The following is a 17719-nucleotide window of genomic DNA, read 5'->3' as shown; positions in this document are numbered from 1 at the left end:
TCTAGGACTGATGCTAAAAAAATAAGGAAGCTCCACTCTGGAAACGTTTTTATTTCTGCATATGTTTGGCACATATTTCCTATTACTTTTTCTGTCCCCCCAGACTAACAGTGCACATCATCTAAGAACATACCATTAAAACAACTCAGCATATTTTAGACCTCTAATGTGTAGACACTGGAAGAAATGCTCATAAAAGTGTTTTCACATTGTATGTACTCAGTGTCTCCTTCTTTGAATGCATGTTTTAGGATGGCAATTTTTGTCTGAACCACATTCAGAGAGCCAATTTCTGCTGTCATTTACAATTGTGCAAGTCCACTGATTTCAGGGGGGTTATTTGGATTTAAAGCAGGATTTGGCCCATAAAATTTCAGAATACTAAAGGCAAAATACATCTAATAGAATGTCTCCTTTCATCTCCCATGAAATTCCTTCTAAGAAAGAGAACATAGTCTAGAAGGGCAACACACAAGTCAAGGGCTGAAATCTGGATCCATTGAAGTCAGTAGCAAAACTCCCATTGACTTCGAAGAGGCTAGAATTTCACTCAGGGAGTCCCAGACCAGTATCCTTTGCTACTGATTTGGTACTGACCTTGGGACAGGTCAGCAGAGTAAAAATCAAAAGCAAGCTTTTAAGTTTGAAGAAGTTGAGCTAAATTTTCACCCCCATTCTTTTTTTTCCAGGGAAGATGATAAGCAGAAACACCAAAATAACGAGAGATGTTGTTCTCGTAGCGATTACAGCCTAACTGGAAACAAGAAGGCTGATATTGTCAGATTTTCCAGGCTAGATTTGCAGACTTAATAGTAGGTAAGAATGTCCTCTGAACAACACTGAGGGCCAGATCTTGGCTTGCATAAACTGGTATAATACCGTTCATGTCAATAGAGCAACACTGATTTACCGAGGCTGAGGATCTGGCCCATCTCTGAAACTTTTGGAAACACCCTGTCTATAGTGATTAGAGCATATGCAAATTTTCTGCCATATTTGGTAAGATGATCTGCACATATGTAAAACATATTGAGTTAAATTCTGCTGTCTGATTAATACATGCAGTTCTTACTGAAATAGCTACCATCGATTTTAATGGGAATTAGAATATCAGGGTTGGAAGGGACCTCAGGAGGTCATCTAGTCCAACCCCCTGCTCAAAGCAGGACCAATCCCCAGACAGATTTTTGCCCCAGAACCCTAAGTGGCCCCCTTGAGGATTGAACTCACAACCCTGGGTTTAGCAGGCCAATGCTCAAACCACTGAGCTATCCCTCCCTCCTAGAATTGTGCACATTGTCTTTGAAATTCCACATATCCACCATTAAAAAAAATAAATAAAGGTCAAACTGGAGACGGGACCTGATATAAATCCTGCAGATAGCCTCCTCCTGCATCATCAGATGCTTTTCTTGTTTCAAGTTTTTCTGGGTAATGTGACAGACAAATCAATCTTGCTAGGACAATACTGTCCAGAATGTCATAACACAAGATGGAGATGGCAACTTACTTATGCAGAACAACCGCAGCTATCCAAAGCACGTAGACACTTTGTATTTTATTGCCAGGAACTGACATATGGATGTAATTAAGTAGCTTATCTCTAGTGTAAACCCTCACATTGTGCAAATAAAATCTATGGGGAAATCATATTGAACCCATTTGATTACTAACCAGGACTGAACGATGAAAAATAGACCATTTTGCCTTCAGATTGGTGGTTGATACATATTTATGATGCACATACAGTCAAGTTTCCCAGCTGGGGCTCATCCAAAGCCCACTGAAGCCAATGGAAAAACGCCTATTGATTTTGATGGGCTTTAGAAAAAGACTCTGTTCTGTTGATCATGTACCACAGAAAAGAATATGATATGAATTCCAGATGAAGATGTGAACTCCAACAGGTGAAATAAACAGTCTGTTTTCCCAATAGTTTGCAGATCCATTTGTTTCAGGATACTTGTTCTGTGAAACAAGACTGGAGATGATGCAGCAGAATCTGACAGGTTGCATCAATATTGACAGCTGAAAAAAGGCGTCTATAAAAATGAGAAATCTGTAACATCAACAGCTTACCCAGAATAGGGAACTTCTTTCTAAGGAAAAATATGAATTAGATAAATAAAGGTGTTCTGTGACCTTAGAAGCTCCCTACCACAGGGGAAAAGATGCCTGGCAAACACTGTGAAAAGTTAAAACAAACAAAAAGCCATACAAACAAAAAAAGCCTGGCAGACTATTTTGATATCAGCTGCTGGTGAAAACTATTAAAAAACATCCTGAAAGTCCAATGTTCAAACATCAGTGAAGAGAAAGGAGTCCAAAAGCTTGATAAAATTGAATTAGATTTCCAGTCATGAAAGAAGAGGTGATAGAGCTTGGAGACTCAAATGGGGTGTATAAGCCCAAGACTGGAAAGGAAGGGGTTAAAGAGCTGCTCTGGGCCCATGTGGCTCCACCCTGCCACATCTGCAAAGCTTACACTGGCTGGAGGAGGAGCTTAAAAGGGGAGCAGAGTAGATCAGTAGCAGACAGGTGGTGGAGATGAGCTGACCTATGCTCTGAGCTCCTGGGAAGGAACACAGCAGGAGCTCTTTCTGCCCGAAGCCTGGTGGTAGTGACCGTGCCAAGTGAACTAAGAAGGGACCTGTGACTCTCTGAAGGTCAGAGGCTTTATCTTTGTGTCCAGTTCTTTGAGATCCTGTTGGGTAGAGAGCAGACTGTAGAATATGATCCAGGGAGGCAGCTGCATAGCAGTCTGGGGTGTAGGATTTAGCTGTTTACCACTGGGCCCTGGATCAGAACCTGGTGGAGAGGGTGTGCCTGTACGCCCTTATCTACTCCTAAGGAGGAGCTGATTACTCAATGTTATCTCTGGTGTGGAGAATCTAGCAGAGGACAGGCCAACTCCAGACTCTCAGACAGTAAGGCCAGAAGAGACCACCATGATCATCTAATCTGACCTCACCCACCCACTCCTGAGATCCTGACCCAAGGAGAACCCTGGGATCCCCTGCCTAGCCCAAAAGCCACCTCTGTTGTTTGGACTCCTTTCATATACCTTGTGACATGTGGGCTTGAACACATGACCTGGCTGGAGGGTTGAGTCACTGATGGCACAGATCTTTGCAGGGCCAGAGCGGCTGTAAAAAGGGGAGTGCCTTGAAGGAAAAATGCCTGCCATGGCCTTGCCTGATAATGGGCAGTGAATGTTCCCCTTCACAGAGACCTAATGGGACTTTATATCATATCATGAACTCAAGATGTAATGGGGCAACAAGGCTGGATTGATGTTTTTGACAGTGGCAGCAGAGGAGAAAGATGAGTGAACAAAATGGCACCCCTATAAATAATGCCCTTAGTGACTCAAATGGGAACCCAGAACAGACTCCCAAAGTTAGCTGAATATCTTGAAAAAGTTTGGGCTAATAGATTCTGATAGCATTTGTCCACTGTCACATGGAAAGTCTATAGCAAAACTTAAAATAGCACCCAAATTTCCTGAAAGCTACTCTTCCACCTTCATCACAAGACCAACCTTCCTAATTTCTTTTTCCAGCTTTACTTTGTAGCTGAACCATTGCACAACTGCATTACCCCGAGCTCCTCTCTACATTATTGATCTGAGTTCTATGGGACTGCTGCACCTGGCAGAGCTTCAGCAACCTGTACACTGCTCTAAGTTAGGTTGGGGGCCATTTTGGTTCCCAGACTGTCCAGGATAAGGGAAAGGTTGCTTAGAGCCACCTTTATCCCACACCTCAATTACAATGAGTCCAAACTGGGCACAGCTCAGAAGCTAACACAGAGGGGCAGATCCTTAGCTAATATAAATTATTGTATCTCTGACTTCCATGGATCAACACCAGTTTAAACCAGCTGAGAATCTGGCCCATTTTTAGTTTAGCTACCTTACATTATGCATTGTTTAATTGCCATCTGTGGTATATCAATGGTAATCCATAACTTCCATATGTCTTAGATGAGTTCTTTTTGGCTAGGCAATGAGATAGCAGCACAGTGCCTGCCAGAGTACTAACTGTGGTTTGCACTGCACCTATATTTCTGATTGTGCTCATGATTCTCTCTCAGATCTGTTTTACATTCACTTTCTTCTAATTCTTCATTGCTTCAAAAATGCTAAGTGCAAAAGTCAATCTTCAGTTACTGGATTCCAGCACAGTTTGGGACATTTTCTGACTGCTTCCAAGTAGCTTTCGTGACTACCCTTGCAGAGTTCAGTAACAGAAAAGCCATGCTATAATCCAGGAATCTTGTACTGCATGTTTACTATTAAACTAATTTGCTATCATTCTGGCAACTATTTTCCCCTCATGAGATTGCTGCCTCAAACACTGGAGAAGGAATCCGAGGTTTCGTAAGGGTACAGTGCATAAAGTTCTTCAGCCCGTTGATCTTTACCTCCAAGACGCATTGCAGCTGAAAATGTTGCTACAGCTATAGTTATGTCTGCCTGGGTGTAATTCATTTTATGCTATGCATCCATTGTAATAAGGAGCACTAGATTTACCTTGGAATTAACATGACTCTTGCTACAAATTACCACTTAATGTTCTGCAAGGTGCTGTGCAAACATATTCAAAACACATACGCATTAGCACTATTTTACAGATGGGAAAACAGACTCGGGGTCTGATTCACATTTGCTCTGTCACTGCAAAGTTAATGCAAAATGCTGCAAAAATCAGAACAATGGAGTTTTACACCCAGGTTGCATTGGTGCAAATGGTTACACAGGATGCAGGGCAACAGTTAATCAGGCCTAAAGAGATTAAATGATTTGCACAAGGACACACAGCAAATCAAAGGTGCAGGAAATATCACAATCAAGGAGTACTCCTATTTTCTAGCATCCTGCCTCATATTATGGACTAATTGCAGCCATTCAGCTGAAAGTCTGGGTACATGAAATTAACGGAGAGTAATGTAATTAATCAAAATAAACATTGGGCTTATGGAAATAGATCCTGTCAAACTAACTTGTTACCTTTTTTGATGACATTACAAGTTAATGGATAACGGTAATAATGTTGACATCATATACTTAAATTTCTGCAAGGCATTTGACATGGTACCGCACATTTTGATTAACAAATCTAGAATGATATAAAATTAACATGGCAAACATTAAATGGATTGAAAGCTGTCTAACTGCTAGGTCTCAAAATGTAACTGTAAACAGGGAATTGTCATCGAGTGGGTGTGTTTCCAGTGGGGTCCCATTGGGATAAGTTCTTGGCCCTACGCTATTTAACATTTTTATCAGTGAGCTGGAAGAGAACATAAAATCGTCCCTGATTAAGTTTGCAGATGACACAAAAATTGGGGAGTGGCAAATAATAAATAGGTCTCTGATTCATCGTGATCTGGATTGCTTGTAAACTGGGTACAAACACTCAATAAGCATTTTAATATGCCTAGATGTAAATGTATACATCTAGGAACAAAGAATGCAGGGCGGGGTGCTGTGGGAAGCAGTGACTCTGAAAAAGATTTGGAGGTTGTGGTGTATAATCAGCTAAACATGAGATCACAGTGTGACATTGTGGCCAAAAAGGCTGATGCGATCCTAGGATTCATAGATTATAGGACTGGAAGGAACCTCGAGAGGTCATAGAATCCAGTCCCCTGCCCTCATGGCAGGACCAAATACTGTCTAAACTATCCCTGATAGACATTTATCTAACCTACTCTTAAATATCTCCAGAGATGGAGATTCCACAACCTCCCTAGGCAGTTTATTCCAGTGTTTAACCACCCTGACAGTTAAGAACTTTTCCCTAATGTCCAACCTAGACCTCCCTTGCTGCAGTTTAAGCCCATTGCTTCTTGTTCTATCCTCAGAGGCTAAGGTGAACAAGTTTTCTCCCTCCTCCTTATGACACCCTTTTAGATACCTGAAAACTGCTATCATGTCCCCTCTCAGTCTTCTCTTTTCCAAACTAAACAAACCCAATTCTTTCAGCCTTCCTTCATAGGTCATGTTCTCAAGACCTTTAATCATTCTTGTTGCTCTTCTCTGGACCCTCTCCAATTTCTCCACATCTTTCTTGAAATGCAGTGCCCAGAACTGGACACAATACTCCAGTTGAGGATGCACAAATGAGAATCTTGAGTGGGAGCAGAGATTATTTCACACCTATATTTGGCACTGGTGTGGTTGCTTCTGGAATACTGAGTTCAGTTCTGGTGCCCATAATTCAGGAAGGAAGTTGATAAATTGGAGGGGGTTCAGAGATGAGTCATGGAAACGAATAAAGGATTAGAAAACCTGCCTTATAGTGACAGACTGAAGGAGCTCAATATATTTAGCTTTAACAAAGGGAAGGTTAAGGGGTGACTTGATTACAGTCTATAAGTACTTATACAGGGAACAAATATTTAATAATGAGCTCTCCAGTTTAGCAGAGAATGCTATGAGATGATCCAATGGCTGGAAATTGAAGCTAGACAAATTCGGACTGGAAATAAGGCGTACATTTTTAACAGCGAGTGTAATTAACCATTGGAACAAGGGTGCTGGTGGATTCTCCATCACTGACAATTGTTAAATCAAGATTGGATGTTTTTCTAAAAGATTTGCCCTAGGAATTATTTTGGGGGAGTTCTCTAATCTGTTTTATACAGAAGGTCAGACTAGATGATCCAATGGTCCCTTCTGGCCTTGGAATCTATGAACCTATTAAAACATCTGGCCTTCAAGGAGACCTGCAGGATGCCTAACATTTCTGAGAATCAGGCCACTTACTTAGCTGCCTAAATATGGACGTCAGTGTCCAAATGTTGGTATCAAGTTTTGAAAATCTTGGCCATCCTGTATGAACTGATGAATCATCTCTTTAATTGGCTGATGAAGGTCCAGGGGCCTGGGGGGGCATAATCATGAGTCTTGTGTCCTAAGACAACATGTTATAACAGGGTTATATGATACTGTGCAATCATTGTGGCTTGTAGTAGGAGTAGGTTTATATAAGATGATTCCTCTTTAATAGGTGGGAAAACAATAGAGATTTAGAGAGATTAAGAACTGACGTTATGCAATTAGAGAGATCATTGCTAGCCCCAAGTGCCAAATGCCTATAGTTTAATGAAAATAATTTTATGATGAATAGGGAGGCCTATTTTTATGGCTGTTTGTTTACATCAATGTAGTGTCTATTTGGAAAGCAACCCAGCCGTTGTAAATAAATTATCCAAAATCGTCTACCATTCTTAATAAATAACTGGGACATGGCAGATCTGACAGCACATGTGAGCATTATCATAACTTTATTTTAATAGACTGCTGAGTTAGCAGATGTTATCAGATTATTGTTGAGCTTTTTTCCATCTCATTTAAATCCCTTATTCTCCAATGAGTCATTGGAGGGAGAGACTTGGTGGGATTGCTCACATGACTGGAGTACTGTCATGGATGGATATATACTGTTCAGGAAGGACAGGCAGGGCAGAAAAGGTGGAGGAGTTGCATTGTATGTAAGAGAGCAGTATGACTGCTCAGAGCTCCAGTATGAAACTGCAGAAAAACCTGAGAATCTCTGGATTAAGTTTAGAAGTGTGAGCAACAAGAGTGATGTCATGGTGGGAGTCTGCTATAGACCACCAGACCCGGGGGATGAGGTAGACGAGGCTTTCTTCAGGCAACTAACAGAAGTTACTAGATCACAGGCCCGGGTTCTCATGGGGGACTTCAATCACCCCAATATCTGCTGGGAGAGTAATACAACGGTGCACAGACAATCCAGGAAGTTTTTGGAAAGTGTAGGGGACAATTTCCTGGTGCAAGTGCTGGAGGAACCAACTAGGGGCAGAATTCTTCTTGACCTGCTGCTCACAAACTGGGAAGAATTAGTAGGGGAAGCAAAAGTGGATGGGAACCTGGGAGGCAGTGACCATGAGATGGTCGAGTTCAGGAACCTGACAAAAGGAAGAAAGGAGAGCAGCAGAATATGGACCCTGGACTTCAGAAAAGCAGAATTTGACTCCCTCAGGGAGCTGATAGGAGAATAACATGAGGGGGAAAGGAGTCCAGGAGAGCTGGCTGTATTTTAAAGAATCCTTATTGAGGTTGCAGGACCAAACCATCCCGATTTGTAGAAAGAATAGTAAATATGGCAGACGACCAGCTTGGCTTAACAGTGAAATCCTTGCTGATCTTAAACACAAAAAAGAAGCTTACAAAATGTGGAAGCTTGGACAAATGACCAGGGAGCAGTATAAAAATATTGCTCAGGCATGCAGGAGTGAAATCAGGAAGGCCAAATCACATTTGGAGTTGCAACTAGCAAGAGATGTTAACAGTAACAAGAAGGGTTTCTACAGGTATGTTAGCAACAAGAAGAAGGTCAGGGGAAGTGTGGGCCCCTTACTGAATGGGGGAGGCAACCTAGTGACAGAGGATGTGGAAAAAGCTAACGTACTCACTGCTTTTTTTGCCTCTGTCTTCACAAACAAGGTCAGCTCCCAGACTACTGTACTGGGCAGCACAGTATGGGGAGGAGTTGACCAGCCCTCTGTGGAGAAAGAAGTGGTTCAGGACTATTTAGAAAAGCTGGATGAGCACAAGTCCATGGGGCCGGATGCACTGCATCTGAGGGTGCTAAAGGAGTTGGCGGGTGTGATTGCAGAGCCATTGGCCATTATCTTTGAAAACTCATGGCCATCGGTGGAGGTCCCGGATGACTGGAAAAAGGCTAATGTAGTGCCCATCTTTCAAAAAGGGAAGAAGAGGATCCAGGAAACTACAAGTCAGTCAGCCTCACCTCAGTCCCTGGAAAAATCATGGAGCAGGTCCTCAAGGAATCAATTCTGAAGCACTTTGAGGAGAGGGAAGTGATCAGGAACAGTCAGCATGGATTCACCAAGGGCAAGTCATGCCTGACTAACCTAATTGCCTTCTATGATGAGATAACTGGCTCTGTGGATGAGGGGAAAGCAGTGGAAGTGTTATTCCTTGATTTTAGCAAAGCTTTTGATACCGTCTCCCACAGGATTCTTGCCAGCAAGTTAAAGGAGTATGGTCTGGATGAATGGACTATAAGGTGGTTAGAAAGCTGGCTAGATCATCGGGCTCAACGGGTAGTGATCAATGGCTCCATATCTAGCTGGCAGCCGGTATCAAGCGGAGTGTCCGAAGGGTCGGTCCTGGGGCTGGTTTTGTTCAATATCTTCATTAATTATCTGGAGGATGGTGTGGATTGCACCCTCAGCACGTTTGCAGATGACACTATACTGGGAGGAGTGGTAGATAAGCTGGAGAGTAGGGATAGGATACAGAGGGACCTAGACAAATTAGAGGATTGGGCCAAAAGAAATCTGACGAGGTTCAACAAGGACAAGTTCAGACTCTTGCACTTAGGACGGAAGAATCCCATGCACTGCTATAGACTAGGGACTGAGTTGCTAGGCAGCAGTAGGAGCATTGCCAGCAGATCGAGGGATGTGATCATTCCCCTCTATTTGGCATTGGTGAGGCCTCATCTGGAGTACTGTGTCCAGTTTTGGGCCCCACAATACAAGAAGGATGTGGAAAAATTGGAAAGATTCCAGCGGAGGGCAACAAAAATGATTAGGGGGCTGGAGCACATGGTTTATGAGGAGAGGCTGAGGGAACTGGGATTATTTAGTCTGCAGAAGAGAAGAATGAGGGGGGATTTGATAGCTGCTTTCAACTACCTGAAAGGGGGTTCCAAAGAGGATGGATCTAGGCTGTTCTCAGTGGTAGCAGATGACAGAACAAGGAGTAATGGTCTCAAGTTGCAGTGGGGGAGTTTTAGGTTGGATATTAGGAAATTCTTTTTCACTAGGAGAGTGGTGAAGCACTGGAATGGGTTACCTAGGGAGGTGGTGAAATCTCCTTCCTTAGAGGTTTTTATGGTCCGACTTGACAAAGCCCTGGCAGGGATGATTTAGTTGGGGATTGGTCCTGCTTTGAGCAGGGGGTTCGACTAGATGACCTCCTGAGGTCCCTTCCAACCCTAATCTTCTATGATTCTATGCACAAGCCCATATACCTATTTTACTTGAGGTTAATGAGACCTTCCTATGCTGATACCAATGCAGAGTCTCACGTGTTCTTCTAGTTTTTTACATAGTGCAAAAATGTATTCACTTTTTATTTTATTTTTATTTATTATTTAACTGTAAACTGTGGCAGAGAGTAGCCTCTCTTAACCTAAAGCCATAGAAATGTGAAACTCCATACAGTCTATTTAATAATCTTGAATTTTGCAAGTGACACTAGCCAGGTATTGATAATTTCAAGTGACTTTTACCCTTCCCTTTATTATTAATAAAAAACACTTGGAAACCTTGAACTGAAAATGTTTCCTTCTGAATTCTTTCCATTCGTCTCTCTCTTTTACTTACACACACACACACATAATTTGAGAGCTGCGCTGCTGGCACCAATTGCTTGTATTCCTTGGGGGGGGGAGGGGAAGAGAAATAAACCTTTACAAAGCCTGGGATGTTGCAAACAGGTTTTAAAAACAAAAAATCAGTCAAATTTTGAGCTAGGAGCCTTGACAGTACAGCTTACCACATTCAGATTCAACATCCTATAATTCTGTTTGTTATACTTTTGCCATTGGCTAGATAAAGGTGTGAGAGAGTTACTAATAATGACCATCACCTTTTATTTATTTTTGAGTCCACATCTCTACTCAGGTTTGGATGCTTTTGATTTTCAAGACATAATATTATCTGTCAAGCTGTAATGTCTATGATAAGGGGGCCTATTGCCAGAGAGAGAGAAACAGAAAGATATCCAAAAAGCCTGTGACTCTTTATTTTTCCTCATCTTTTTCTCCCTTGTTGTCTTCATTAGTCTTTGTTGGTGTTGATGAGTATCTCTCTCTCTCTCTCTCTCTCTCTCTCTCTCTCTCTCTCTCTCTCATATTCTCTCTCACATGGCAAGATTCACTGGTATACTCTGGCTTCATCAAGCACCTGGAAAAATGGTTTGACTGGTCAATCAGCTACTGTACATCTCTGAAGTAGTGCAAAGAAGTGAGAGGCTACCAGAAAACCTGGCCCATTGTTGAGATATCAGTGTAAGTGGTCTAACCTTCTGATTTACTCCTAATGTATAATTATAATTTCATAGTCAGAGCCAGAGGTAGATCAGTACATTTCTTGTCAGGTTATTGCAAGGAAATAATGGAGTTCTCTAGCTGCAAATACATCAACAACAAATGGATAAACTATACAGTAATAAGTCACCAGGACCAGATGGTATTCACCCAAGAGTTCTGAAGGAACTCAAATGTGAAATTGCAGAACTACTAACTGTAGTCTGTAACCTATCATTTTAAATACCAATTTTTAAAAAGGGCTCTAGAGGTGATCCCAGCAATTACAGGCCAGTAAGCCTGACTTCAGTACCTGGCAAACTGGTTGAAACTATAGTAAAGAACAAAATTATCGGACACAGATGAACATAATTTGTTGGGAAGAGTCAACATGGTTTTTGTAAAGGGAAATCATGCCTCAACAATCTGCTAGAATTCTTTGAGGGGGTCAACAAGCATGTGGACAGAGGAGATCCAGTGCATATAGTGTATTTAGATTTTCAAAAAGCCTTTGACAAGGTCCCTCACCAAAGTCTCTTAAGCAAAGTAAGCTGTCATGGGATAAGAGGGAAGGTCCTCTCATGGATTGGTAAGTGGTTAAAGGATAGGAAACAAAGGGTAGGAATAAATGGTCAGTTTTCAGAATGGAGAGAGGTAAATAGTGGTGTCCCCCAGGGGTCTGTATTGGGCCCAGTCCTATTCAATATATTCATAAATGATCTGGAAAAAGGGGTAAACTGTGAGGTGGCAAAATTTGCAGATGATACAAAACTGCTCAAGATAGTTAAGTCCCAGGCAGACTGTGAAGAGCTACAAAAGGATCTCTCAAAACTGGGTGACTAGGCAACAAAATGGCAGATGAAATTCAAAGTAATTCAAATGCAAAGTAATGCACATTGGAAAACATAATCCCAACTATACATATAAATGGGCTGTAACCACTCAAGAAAGAGATCTTGGAGCCATTGTGAATAGTTCTCTGAAAACATCCACTCAATGTGCAGAGGCAGTCAAAAGCAGAACAGAATGTTGGGAATCATTAAAAAAGGGATAGATAATAAGACAGAAAATATCATATTGCCTCTATATAAACCCATGGTGTGCCCACATCTTGAATACTGCGTGCAGATGTGGTCAGGGCCGGCTCTGGCTTTTTTGCCGCCCCAGGCAAAAAAGCCTCCCCCCGCCCCTGGCGGCGAGCGCGGCAGGGGAGGGCGGCAAGCCCGCTGCGACTCCGCTCGCCCCGGCGGCCAGAGCGCAGGGAGGAGGGCGGAGAGCCCGGCCGGGGCTCCGCTCTCCCCGGCGGCCAGAGCGCCGGGGGGGAGGGCGGAGAGCCCGGCCGGGGCTCCGCTCTCCCCGGCGGCCAGAGCGCCGGGGGGGAGGGCGGCGAGCCCGGCCGGGGCTCCGCTCTCCCCGGCGGCCAGAGCGCCGGGGGGGAGGGCGGAGAGCCCGGCCGGGGCTCCGCTCTCCCCGGCGGCCAGAGAGCCGGGAGGAGGGCGGAGAGCCCGGCCGGGGCTCCGCTCTCCCCGGCGGCCAGAGCGCCGGGGGGGAGGGCGGCGAGCCCGGCCGGGGCTCCGCTCTCCCCGGCGGCCAGAGCGCCGGGGGGGAGGGCGGCGAGCCCGGCCGGGGCTCCGCTCTCCCCGGCGGCCAGAGCGCCGGGGGGGAGGGCGGCGAGCCCGGCCGGGGCTCCGCTCTCCCCGGCGGCCAGAGAGCCGGGAGGAGGGCGGAGAGCCCGGCCGGGGCTCCGCTCTCCCCGGCGGCCAGAGCGTCGGGGGGAGGGCGGCGAGCCCGCCGGGGCTCCGCTCTCCCCGACCGGCCAGAGTGTCGGGGGGAGGGCGGCGAGCCCAGTCGCGGCCCCGCTCTCGGGCCGGAGCGCCGCGCCGCCCCCCTCCAGGTGCCGCCCCAAGCACATGCTTGGTGGGCTGGTGCCTGGAGCCGGCCCTGGATGTGGTTGCCCCATCTCAAAAAAGATATACTGGAATTGGAAAAGGTTCAGAAAAGGGCAACACCAATTATTAGGGGTAAGGAACGGCTGCCGTATAAGGAGAGATGAATAAGACTGGGACTTTTCAGCTTGGAAAAGAGACGACTAAGGGGGGATATGATAGAGAGCTATAAAATCATGACTGGTGTAGAGAAAGTAAATAAGGCAGTGTTATTTACTCCTTCTCATAACACAAGAACTAGGGGTCACCAAATGAAATTAATAGGCAGCATGTTTAAAACAAACAAAAGGTAGTATTTTTTCACACAACACACAGTCAACCTGTGGAACTCCTTGCCAGAGGATGTTGTGAAGGCCAAGTCTATAAAAGGATTAAAAAAAGAACTAGATAAATTCATGGAGGATAGGTCCATCAATGGCTATTAGCCAGGATGGACAGGGATGGTGTCCCTAGCCTCTGTTTGCCAGAAGCTGGGAATGGGCAACAGGGGATGGATCACTTGGTGATTACCTGTTCTGTTAATTCCCTGTGGGACACCTGGCATTGGCCACTGTCAGAAGACATGATACTGGGCTCGATGGATCTTTGGTCTGACCCAGTATGGTCGCTCTTATGGTCTTATGTACAAGCTCACGATCCTGACAGTGAGACTGTACTGACACCACCATATAGCAAGTACAGTATAGGACCAAAAGGGAAAAACTAAAACTCACTCAGCTAAAATGAACCAATTTGCCTTCATCACTTTGTGCTCCATGAGGCAGGGGGGAGGTGGGGGATGCTTTATTCAATCTTTTAATGGAATGACAAAACCCTTGTTGCTCAATTTAAATCTCTGCTCAATTTAGCTGTCACTGTTGTAAGCCAAGAAAATAGGATCTATTTTCAAAGTGGTCAGTGGTGAGCTAGCTGTACTGCTCCTATTGATCTTAAGGGTCTGACTGCCATGTATGCTGAGTAGTAACTTGCGTCACAAGTACTGCCATTGAAATCATTGCTTGTGGACAATCATGGCCAGATCCTGATCTGGCACCAGTTGTAGAGGAAGGCACTGTGCAGCAGAAATAGGTGTCGCAGACCCTGGCCCTCCATAACTATTAAAAGTTCACCCTAATAAACTTGCATTAGAATATATGTAACTAATAGGAACCTTATAAACAAGTCATAAAAACAGGCATGAGGCATCCAAAAACCTCAAGGCCAATAGTGTCACAGAATAAACAGGATTAGATTAGAGATGAGGGCATGTGTATTAAAAAATCCTGGCAAAGAGCTGTTGATGTGGCCATATCATGGGAATCAGTCTTTATAAATATACACTAAAGGGACCCGAAAAGAGACTTCCTTTACTCCTATCAATATGAAATCAAAGTGAGTTTGAACATCAAAGGAGGGTGTTCATAAACATGAAGCAGAAAGGAGGCAATATGTTGGACAAGTTCTGCTTTTGTCCAGCCACCCATTTTATTCTAAACATCAGTTTAAAAGACTTCTTTGTGACCCTTTTAGCTCATTCCTGCTGTATGTTCACATCGTTGACACAAATACATGGGCTAGATGTTTAGTTGCTGTAAACTGACCTAACTCTAGTGAATTCAATGGAGCCAAGCCAATTCACATCAACGGAAGATCTGGCCCAGTGTCAGTTGTCATTATTAGACAGCCACAAAGGTTAACAGGGAGGTCAAAGCCACATTGAAACTATTCTTACTGTTAAAGAGCGAGTACAGTCACATGTGAAGTAGGAGAGTAGGCCAAAGTTCACACGAACACTTGTGATTAACCTAAAATTCTAATCACAAGCATGATCATTATTCAAAAAATGATTACTAGGCAGCTTATGGCTGCTTTGCATGGATGTGCTAGGCTCAGTTGAGAGGACACAGAACCCCGTTCCTAGCCCTCAGGCTCAATGCACAGATCCAGCGACAGCTATAATTTGGCTGCAAAGCGTTTGGGAACACAGGGCTGAAGGTGAATAGCACTGCAAGAACCAAGCCAAGCTCCAGAAGGAACATGTCTCTAGCCCTGCTTCCCCTGTGGATGATGACAATGGCCTTGCTTCCCAGCAAATCCAGAACTGTGTTGCAAACGGATGTAGCAAGTGCCGCAGAGCCAGGAAGTTTCTAGCCCTAAGTAGGCTAGAGGCATTATGCTTGCTGCTGGTTTCTGCAGAAGTAATGGTTAAAATTCTCAGCTGGATCTCTATTTAATTGACCCCCATTTCCCTGTGCTATTCTTTTTTTGTCATATTTGTTACCAGGTCCGTTACTCTGTAGTTTCAATTCAACTCCTGTTTTTCAAGCTAGGCTGTGAGATACTGTAACATTCTTGTCAACTTTAACCTCATGGTAAAAAGATAGATAATCAAGTAAAGCACGAACCTACTCCTCAACACACACACACAATGAATAAAATTATACATGGCTTACTGCTGGTTTCTGCAAAAGTAATGGGTAGTAATGGCCTTGTGCAGAAAAAAATACCTCCAAGATTTGTGCAGCTAATTTGGTACAACAGTTGGCTTTAAAGGACGGTGCTCCAGTTAGCATGATTCCAATTATAGTATTAGCCTGTTTAGCATGGGTTCCACTCCACTTAAACTCTGTGACCTCATATCACATGTAACAGAGATATCCCTTGTCAACCATAAAGTCTTTCGGCATTGCTGTGAGACTCCACCCCTTCTGCAGAAAAATGCTCATCAAAGAAGTATGCTGGCCTCATCATCTACTATATAACAATAATCCATCAGCATGTATACTGAGGAGAATAGACCCCCTAATATACACTCAATATTCTCTTAGAAAATTGTATATTGTATTGGATCATTACAATGTATATAATCCCACTTCCTCCCCTGAAATGACTTCAGTTGTTTAACGTTATTAGCTAGAATCGAATTAACATAAATTATGTGGCTTCTGTGTGTTATGTCTCAGAATTATTGGTACCACAGTAATGCATGAACTAGAGAGAGGTGCAAGAGAAGAAACAGAATACATACATTAAAATGTATACATTGTTTTGTTTTTGTTTTGAGTAGTTTGCTTCTTTCATAAAGGACCAGAAAAGTTTGGTAGATTTCCAAGTTACTGGACGCAATCTGTGCACATCAGAACTGGGTTGGAGAGTTGAACCTGAGGCTCCCATTTGAAGTGCACGCTTTCTGCTGAGTCAAACTTCAAAGACCGCAAATAAGCGGAACCAATTTTGTGTTACCAGAGCTGCGGTGCAGTGCAAATGGCCATTCAGCTTCAAGAAACTTGCAGTGAAAAGAAGCATATAACAAAACCAAATCAAAGGAAAACCAGTTAAGTTGTTGCTCGGAGCAAGCCACAAAGTGAAGCGTGCAGGACAGATAAGGACAAAACATGGAAAAGACATTATTTAAAGGGTTCTTTCCAAACATATGCTAAGGTGCCCTTGGGACAGGAAGTCAAACTGTATCTTGGGCATGATATATTTTATTTCAAGCTCCCCCGTTTGAAGATTTAGAGCAGGCTGGTCCCCTCAATGGCAGTAGTAATGTCCATATGCCAGGAGATCTCCATCCCCTGGGAGGACAATTTTGACTCCGTGATATAAAGCACATTACCTTTTCAGTGACCCTTTAATGCTGGCTGCAGTTTGCTCCTTATATCACCTTTATATAGCTCCACTCCCTTTGGCTGCTGCAGTAGTTCTAAAACCTATTGCTGAAATAGCCTGTCAAGGGATTTCCTGTGATGCAGAGGACTAGGTCATCCTGAAGGTCAAGCCCAGTATCTTTGCTACATGCTCAGCCCCTGTATGCCCTCTATTAGTGAGACAGAGGCTTATTGACTAAGCAAACATGCCAACACTCGGTTTTCCAAAGTTCACATAGAAATAAATAACCTTTGTATTTTTCTAGGACTGTGGCTTAAAAACTTTTCAGGACCTTTATTTACATATTCTGTAACATAACATGCCAACAATTACTTTCAATAATACTTACATGATAGAAGGGGACTGCTGCAGAGTAGCTGCAGCCTTTTCCATTCCCCTTTGGGACTTCTCTAATCAGATCCATCACTCTCCGACTAAGTAGCATTTCCTCACTTAAATTCTGTACTATTCAATGTTACTTGTACACTGTAGAAGGGCTGTGCTACTAATTTGAAGTTGGGAACAATAATTATGAGTAGGTCAGATTTAATCTTGCTTTGTTTATCCTGGTACCACAGCAGAAAAAAGACAACAGTGAAATTACATTCTTATATTAAAAGCCCATTTCTGATCTCAGACTCTTACTACAGTGGGGCGTGCTAAAGACAGCCCTTAGCTAGATTAGATAGCTGGATATGTATCCCTAAGTATACACATATAGATATAGATTCTGACTTTACAAACTATGTGGTGATATACATTTATGAATGAGATCAGGATGGACAAATCAGTTTGGCAAAAAATAACAGCCATCCTGAACCCCAGTCCAAACAGGAACATTGTTGAGGGTTCAGGGGGGAAAAATGATGTGTTTGAGTGTGTTCACCTTGTCTGGGAGTCTGAGAAGAGGTTAAGAAGGAAACAACTGTGTTGGATAGGCCACCCATAAGGTCCTAGCTGAGCTGCTCAAATTTTGTGTTTAGGCCCACTTTATAGTTTTGGCTGAATTCAATACCTATACAGATAGGACATTGTTTTTTTTTCTAG

The sequence above is a fragment of the Emys orbicularis genome, chromosome 1 (assembly GCF_028017835.1).
Source record: "Emys orbicularis isolate rEmyOrb1 chromosome 1, rEmyOrb1.hap1, whole genome shotgun sequence".
Classification (NCBI taxonomy): domain Eukaryota; kingdom Metazoa; phylum Chordata; order Testudines; family Emydidae; genus Emys; species Emys orbicularis.
The sequence above is the reverse complement of the archived record's forward strand: the minus strand, read 5'-3'. Positions refer to the sequence as shown.